This window comes from Rhopalosiphum maidis, chromosome 2 (assembly GCF_003676215.2).
Source record: "Rhopalosiphum maidis isolate BTI-1 chromosome 2, ASM367621v3, whole genome shotgun sequence".
Lineage (NCBI taxonomy): Eukaryota > Metazoa > Arthropoda > Insecta > Hemiptera > Aphididae > Rhopalosiphum > Rhopalosiphum maidis.
The window spans coordinates 59,906,533-59,916,166 of NC_040878.1; positions in this window are offsets into that span (position 1 = coordinate 59,906,533).

The following is a 9,634-nucleotide window of genomic DNA, read 5'->3' on the forward strand; positions in this document are numbered from 1 at the left end:
ACCTGCGCGAATGTCTTGAATAAATATTACCAGAAAGCAGTAGGTCATATTGCACATTATTAAATTATTTAACCAACAAGATATTGAAAATTTGTAACATTTAAGTTTTGATAAATTTTATTTACTTGTAATTATCTAGTTGAAATTTAAGAAAAATTGAGTTATTTTTTTGCCACGACCATGAATTTACATTCTATTTTACTTCGATTATCATTTCATAATTGATAATAAATAAAAATGAATAGTATCTTGAACTATCTTAATATCTTCCCTTTTAACTATTTTAATGCGCTCAAGTACTTAATCAACTATAACTTAGTTAATGTATCATAAAAATATACCTATCATATTAATTTGGTTAGATTGTGTTATACAAACTTAAATATACGTATTAAAAATATTAAAATTATTTTTTCTGCCAAAATGTTCTGTGATAGCATGACGTACCTTTTTGATTTAATTTTTTGTATATTTATTATTACTTTTTATGATTTATATTAGTCTGTTAGTAAATAAATTCATTACAAATGGTTTATTTGTATGATATATGGACCTATAATAGTATATACCAACCTAAATAATATAATACCTTCACAAGTAGCAATTGCAGGTGTATCTACGGGCTACAGAGTACATTTATTGATTAAAATATTATTTGTGAATATGAACTAGGTACTTACTAGTTATTACTTAACTCAACCTAGGTACCTAGACATCTAGATAAGAATAGTAACTAACTTATTTAATTTGGAGTGATGAACACAACTTTGGATTATAACTTTTGAATGTTAATTTAAATTTTATCATTGAAATTTGAAACAAACTTAAACAACCTAAGTTGAATATGATCACCTATTGATTGAATATTTGCATAATAAATCAATAACTAAAAAAGTAGATAATACAAAATAATGGCAGTAATATTCTGTTTGTGTGTAGAGTGGCGCTGAGAACGTACTTTATGTAATTCAATTGAACTGCTTAAAAAATTAGGTTCAATTTTGTTTTATGTGCATAGCTGCATAAGTTTCCAAAAAGTTTTAAAAAATTCATTTAAAAAATAACACATTAATATTAAAAAATAAATAATGATCATTAAAAAAATCAAATTAATTATTTTTTATATTACTTGGCCAATGTTTTCTATTTAAAATGACATATCTATTTATAGAAATTATGCTTGAAAAATGTTTAGGTATTATAAGGGGTGGGTGGATCAATCTAATTATTTGAACTGCCAGTTTCAATTTCACTCGGCGCCACTGTATCTATGTGTATACGGTAGGTTGTAGGTAAAGGTACTACATCTGGTGTAACCAGTGGGGTGTTTACTGTTTTGGCTGTTAAAAGATTTATACAACCCCAAACGATCATATAAAAAATATCCCTATGATTAAGATTACTACCAATAGAACATGTTATATTTTAATATAAAATTAAAAACAATTTTGGCAACGCGCGTGTTTATAGTTAGAACTTGTAGATGCCGAACTATTAATAATTTTTAGGACCTTATAATTAATTTCAATATAACCACCTACACACGTCACACAGTTGTATGTAAAAATTCTATATTAATCATTATCACTATTAACCAATCTATATTATCGTAATAATTTTATTTCCTGGTGGCTTATAAAAGTAAGACCCCATCATTATAATTTCAATATCGATTTCTACGAAATTACAGCGAATCATTCTTCAAATAGATTATTAATTTTAAATACAATATTATTTCCAAAAAAGCGACAGATATATTATAAATTATTAAAAAATATAATTAGGTAACTATACGTCTATATTTGTATACGCATAGCCGCATAATATGTATCTACCTATTGTTAAAACCTATCTACTCATCATTTAATTGTCAAAAGATACTTATACATGCATATAATATAATATTATGTAAACTTATTATTTATGCAATATTTATTAAAGGTATTTATTAATGTATTATTTATGTATAAATTATGGTTTTGTTATTTTTATACTTATATCATATCAAATGGGTAGGTATAAAGTATTGTATAAATATGTAAGCGACTAAGGGAGCAAATTGCTATATTTAAGTACTATAGTTTAAAAAAAAAATAATGTATCAGAATAGATGACAAATTTTATAATAAATAAAACAATTTTAACAAAATAATAATTAAGTATAATTTACAATGTCGACATTATTTTACTATAATTTTAATAATATTGTCGTCACTGCAGTGTCGATAAATCATTATTTTGGTATTTGGTATATATCGTAATTCGCTACTACACCTGCATTTACATATTTATTGCAGTCATTGTTAAACATAAATACATGCATAAATACTTAACATTAAAAAAGCAATGTTTATTGCAATTTAAAGGAATGTGTCTTTTGAATTTTATTTAAGGTATAACAATTGTATTTAAACAATAAACTGAAAAAATATTGTTTTATGTCTTTCACCGTTGTCCGTCAAGATAGTTTTGTTCAACATTTCTGTTGAAGAGATTTGGGAGGTCAGATTAAAATGTTTTATAATAATTTACTTACATTAAAATAGTTTTCTTAACAGTCAGTCATCACGAATATTGTTAGGTAGGTGCTCGTTGCCTTGAATTTTTCGTTTAAACCAAATTTGAAGGACATTGTTTGAACGTGAGTTTATTGTAATGCGTAACACAAAACAATGACAGTTTATAAATGCGGGTTCAGCGTCCTGTTATACCTATAATAGTTTTTAGTAAAAATATTCAAATCACAAAAATTAACAACTTATTAATTTGATTTATCGACGAAAATGCCGGACACACAAGAGAATAACGAGTAGGTACCTGAATAAAAAACTTCACGATTACACATTTATTTGATAAACAATTCACACAATAAACAATACTGTCTGTATTTATACCGTTTACGAAGAATTAATTTCTACTTAGACTAGTCACCTAATGACTAATACATGTATAATGTATGTAGTGATAATAAATCTTGGCGTGATGTCCAGCTCTATTTTGTATATGTTGACATATGTAACAAGAATGAATAATTGTAATCATTAAAAGCACTTGTAGTTATAACAGATAAGTAGGTATAATTAGGGCCGGATCCAGACCGTATAATAATAATAATAATAATAATAATAATCAACATGCAAATAAAAAATTATCAAAAAGTGTTTAGTAGGTACCTTGGTGGCTAAACATATTAAAATAGTATATAAATGCATTTAAGTCTTAAGCTAGGGGCGTATTTAGAAATTTCTTTTGGGAGGGGATGAGGTATTTTTTATTATATAGAACTTCTACAATTTACATAATATAATAGGACATAATAAGCAGGCTTAATAAATATTTCTTGGATTTCGAGGGGGGGCTGAAGCCCTCAACCCCTTATAAATAAACCCCTGTCTTAAACTAATATTTGAAAGAAGCTTTAATAATCTCGCAAGTGCATTTTGAGCTAGTTGATAGGTTAACTTTATAGGTCAAGCGTTAAATTAATATTATTTGTAATAAAATATAAGTAATAATATTTACATTCTTGGGTACCCACATAAGTGCCTACATTGTGTATACAGTTAAAACACATATTGGTTCACACTAAAACAACAAAAACGCATGTATGTCATCAATTTTTAATAAAATGTTTTTAAAGTCTTAAATGAAAAATTCATTTAAGTCCATGTCTGTGGTAATCATAGCCAATAGTTAATTATTGATTAATTTTGAGTTTGACCAACCATGTAATAGAACCCTGCTCCCAAAAAAACATAATATGATTATATGCTTAGTAATGATATATAGGAAATATTTAAATATTAGTATATTATTAAAAACTATTATGACGATGACGATAATTTGATTTAACGGCATACAATTTGAAATTCTTCGATATAATTCATAAAATACTAGTATCTTAGCTAGTTTGTTTTCTTTGTTTATCTTTTCATTTAAAAATTAAAAATTCACATAATTATTTTTGAATATTAAACGGAAATAAAAATATTTAATTACTTAAAAAATATTTACAGTTCATTTTTACAAGGAGATTATACTATCCGTCAATTTCTTTCTTAAACAAAAATATGTAACGAATACACCATCAATACATCATCATATAATATATTATCTATACAAAAAAATATAGAATAAACTTCTAATTTTTTCAAACGTTTTGAAGTTTTGATAAAAAAATGAAATAATTATTTAAAATAATAAAAGAAACCAAATTGTTTAAATAACAAATTTTAATGATTTAATCTATTGTTTTTTCATCTTTTTAATACAATACATGTTTTACATTTGGTACTATAAATTAATTATAAATTATTTACATAATTTGTGTTCTTTTATTTCAGTTTTTATAAAAAGGTTTGAAAAAAATCAGAAGTTTACACAAGATAAATATTTATTTATATAACAATATGTGTTATTTGATATAATGTATATACACTATGTAGTAAATATATTTGTGTAATTTTCTTGTAAAAATGAGCTGTAAACATACATTATACTTTTATATTGATTATAAAATGTATTTAATAATATAGATTCTATGATACTTTGTAAAAATGTTAAGACTAGGTAAAAGGTAAAAATTCAAATAAAATCTGTAAAATCTGAATAATTATTTACTTACATTATTTGTGGAATATAGACATGTATAGGATCATTAGGATCAATCAAATGTTTGCATTTGAGTGAAAAAATATATAAGCAGATTTTTTATTCTTTCAATCTTAAGACTTTTTTTTACGTAGTGACAAAATAAAATCGATAAATAAAAATATACCTATATAGTATATTATAGTAAATTTTAATTTTTAATGTATGCAGTATGCTATATATAATATATATGTACATAGTATATAGTATATTATGTTTATGTATAGATAAATCATTTAATATCTACTGTTATACATAAGTATTAATGCGACAAAACAATTATTTTCGTAATGGAAGGGTAATTTATAAGGTAATACGAATTTCGAAGGGAAGGTAGTATACATTCCAATTTTATTTACTTTCTAAGAATACACAATTTATTATTGTTTTTTACTTTTTCAAAAATATTATTTTTAATAATAATTTTTAGTTAATTTTAAGTTCAAATTTGTAAAAATAATCAAATGCAGAAGTGCAGTTATTTTATTTATTAAAGTGATGAACATGTACATTGTACGTAGGCCATTATACATTTATACCTGATATACTTGGAAAAAGATTGGGTTTGATTCTTGATTATGATTATTGTTTTAATAATTTTATAGTTAGTATTTATAGGTATACTGGATATAGCAGTGGTTCTTAATCTTTTTCGGTTCAGCGCCCCTTCACGTAGATACGGCTTACTCTTTTACAACCGATCAAAAATTTCTCATACGAATAGGATCATTATTCTAAATTAAAATAAAAACTCTTAATTTAACGTTTAGTAAATAAATATTTTATTTGATTCCAATTTAAACTTTTCTATAATTATTCTGAATTCATGTGCGATAATATATGTCACTGGACGCTGTTGTTTTTTTTATTTCTTCCACTATTTCGAATTTGAGAACTAATCGCCCCTCCAACGCCCTATTCAAACCTACCGCCTCCTATGGGGCGGTACCGACCACGTTAAGAATCACTGGGGTATAATAGTGTTATGATTATAGAAATCCTTTTTAAAAGTAGGTAATTGTAATATAAGTAGTTCATCTGCAGATGACGAAGTGGGCATTACCTGCATGGTGCACATAATATGTAATACGTAGATTGCAAGTAAACTGTAAAAATATAATAACTAGTAAGGTAGGTATAATAAATTTAAATAAGGCACGAAAATTTCCCAGAATTATTGATTGATATCGTATGGCGCAATTATTAATGGGCAATTAAAGTTGAGTGGAACTACATTCATTTTTAAATTATTGGAACCAGTTACTTTCTTTGCATATTATAGTAAAACAAGTCTTATCGTCTTATCGAGCATTCAGGCGTGTATTTTGCATTTAGGTAGGTATAGTAATCTTAACTAACATTTATAGCTTGCCAATAGCCATAGGCTGTGATATTTAATAGTGATTATTATGACTAATGATGGACATAAACAATGTTTATTAGAGGCGTGTTCGTTGCATTTTGAAGTTGTTATTGGCACTTTTACATCTTTTAATTAAATACACTTAACACTTTTAAATTAAAATAGTTTTTTTATTAGACCTTACAGCTTATAGTTTGTACTAGATAGTAAAATATTATTGTTTAGTAATGGAGTGATCATCATAATGTACATCTCCCTAATAATTATTTACTCAGTAGTTTATTTGTTCATTATAATATTTGTGTTAGTCTCAAAAAAGTTACATTAAATATTATCCACAACACTTAATATGAAATGTGCACAAGACTACAAGATTATGTTTTCCATTTCTCTTCTCGGTACGATCATGTGTCTTTTAGATCAAGGCATCTTTAGATCGTGCAATTCAAATAAATTCTAAATATTGTAGTAGTTGCGGCCCAATACGACTAGTTTGTGGAACCTTTGAATGTACATTGATGATTTATGTGCACTTTACCTTGACGAAATTCTGGGTAATGGTCGAAGTGTTTCGCTAGAATGTCTTATTGCATATTTGCATAAAACATTTTACCTATCCTATTGGGAACGGCGAAAACAATTTAATCGAGAATCGGACAGCGAGCGTGGTGGGTGCTGAGAAAGTGAGAAGACGGTAGCTGCTATAGTTTTACCCATAAGACTCAAAGACTCACCAACAGAAAACATCATAATTACCTGTTTATGAGTAAATCATATATAGATGGCGATCAGGTCATAAAGTCACATCGATTGAGGTATGCTTTGTATACAGCAGAAATTATCAAATGGTGATCCGCTGGCCATGTAAGCGGCCTGTGGACAAACTTTAACTTTTCGCAAAAATTTTGTTTATTTATTAAATAATATTTTTTGATGGTGAATTAAATAAAGATACTATTTGTTTGATCTAGCATTTTTTTGGTTTATTATTTCATAAAAATAAATCAACAAAAATTATGAATAATAAATTATTTAAAGACTTAGTATTGCAAATGTCATAATGAAGTGTAAACCCGGGAAAAAGTTTTTTTTTTTAATTCGTTTATTTTATGAAAATTTACAGTCTATATGCACGTGGGTACAATAAATAAATAAGTGGTATTGAGTATTAGACGATGAAAATAGAAAAAATTGAGATGGAGTTTCACATTGGAAACGCCTGAACACGAGTGTTAATTAATAATTTTAGAGATAAATAATAATATATACGTTAAATATGATATGCATTAAAACTAGACTATTAGCGTTTCATGAGTCGGGATGGATTACCCGGAAAAAGTTCGCGTAAAATTTTTTCAAAGAAATATGTTATTTGACTAAGAGATTTCGCGATAACTTCTTTAGTTTGCAGCACATTTATATTTATAAATGTACATGAAGTGAAAAATTGTTGGCGGACTATCATAATTATATGGTATATGCACGGTAATATTCAAGAGTAAATAATCTATTTACAAATTGTACGCAAGTTTGTCTGCCTACTTTTAATTTTCAGTACTTAGGTACATGCAATAATGATTAAAATAATTAGGAATTTAATAAATTAGTACAGATACATTATTATATAAGTACTATTTAGTATTTATAATAAATGGTAATTATATTAGTTATTATAGTTATTACATATTTGCATATTAATATATTATTATGTTATTATAATAAACAAAAAGTAAAAAAAATAAAAATAGTATAATGAATACATATCATATTATTATGTAATACTGTGAATTTTTTTGAAAAATAACAATTTTATTAGCAAAATATATGTAAGAGACTTTGCAGTTCGAGGAATTATATTGGAGTCATCGCGTAACTGTAGAACAAAAAAATAAATTGTTTACGTGGTATTTTTTTAGACGAAATACGTATGTAATTCAACTGGGAACCACATCATAAAGACTGTCACTCGTTACTCATACACATAGACATATGTATAATATATAAGAATATTAAATATTATAATAAAATGTAAACACGCGTAAAACATGGTGGGCGTCCAGGACAATGTCGTTATAGTAATGAGTGTACACATATTACGTATAATATGATGCATACGTACGGTGTACGGATGATAACATTATAATATATGTATAAAATATAAAAATATTTAGTATTTTAGTTCACGTCGAAATGTTGAACAGCAAAATAAACATGAGCAGTAGATACTTATAAAATCACTCAGACCTTATCGTTCTCTCTTCCGCCGTCAACGCCGCTGCTCTATACCCGTCTCAATATCCCATTATATGTCAGTCTGCACGTGACAAAAATTCACCGTTTGTCGGTTTTTTTTTTGTGTGATCCCAGTTCACCGTCCCAGTAAGATTATTGTATTTTATTATATTAGATATCTTATTGAAACAATGAAACGATTTATAATACGCACGAAAACCGTGGTAGAAATCAATCGCTGTTACACAGTAGTCGCTACTTATTTACCTATGGGCTCACACGCGGGCTGGTCCTGATTTACACGAAAACTAACAAATAGAAAACAATTTGTTTATTGGACTCACCGTACTGGTTATTGGTTAATGGGTTTAATGCGTATTTTTAGAACACATTTCTATTTTTCTAATTAATTTTCCCGCTTTTATCGCATGTATTTTTACGGTTAATACCATGTCTTTGGATCATTACATCGATAAGTATTAAAGTTATTAAAAATATCTTCATTACATCATTTGAAATGATTACGAAACCAAAATGAATATTTCCATAGGCGTGCGCGAGACAATAAGTCCCTACCAATAAGGTAGGTGTTGCTGAAAATTATTCATTTATATGTGTTTAAGCTTTAAGAAAAGAGCATTTACACTGTAATAATAGGACTTTTCTTCAGTCTTGAAAATTTATATAATTGATACAAAAATGGATCATAATGTTATGAATGTTTTGCTTGATGTTTCTATATTCAATCAATAAATAATTGATGTCTATGTAATTTAGTAAAGATAAATAAAAAATGTAGTTTATAAAAATGTAATTGATAAAATATTATACTGGATATTATGAGTATAATATAAAACACTATTGAATAGGTATAGATATTAGATACCAAATATACTTACCTACTCATGAGTTAATAATTTTTTTCTAAATAAATAAACACAAACTTATTGTAAAATATTTTAAAATAATTTATTAATAAATTTGATTTGTAATGTTATTGTAGTTTGTAAATTATAACTACTAACAACACTGTCAATATTAACGTCTAACAATAGTCACTAGTTAGTTAGAAAAAACAAAAATTGTAAGTGAACACTGTAGCTATATTTGCTATTTGCATCTCGCAGGTGTTGCTATAGCATACGCTGCAACACCCGTGCGCACGCCTATGAATATTTCCTATTTTTATCATTACCTATCAAAATATCCATGTAGGCATCTTTTTTTTATGAATGGAAATCTACATTTGAAGTACAAACTAATAAATATCTATATTAGTATATTAGTACACAGCTAGATTTTATTTGTCGACTTTAACGTGTACATACTTATATCTTTTTTATTCTTGAATTTTTCGCCTTATTGAGCCATGTGGCTAATGGGAACAAT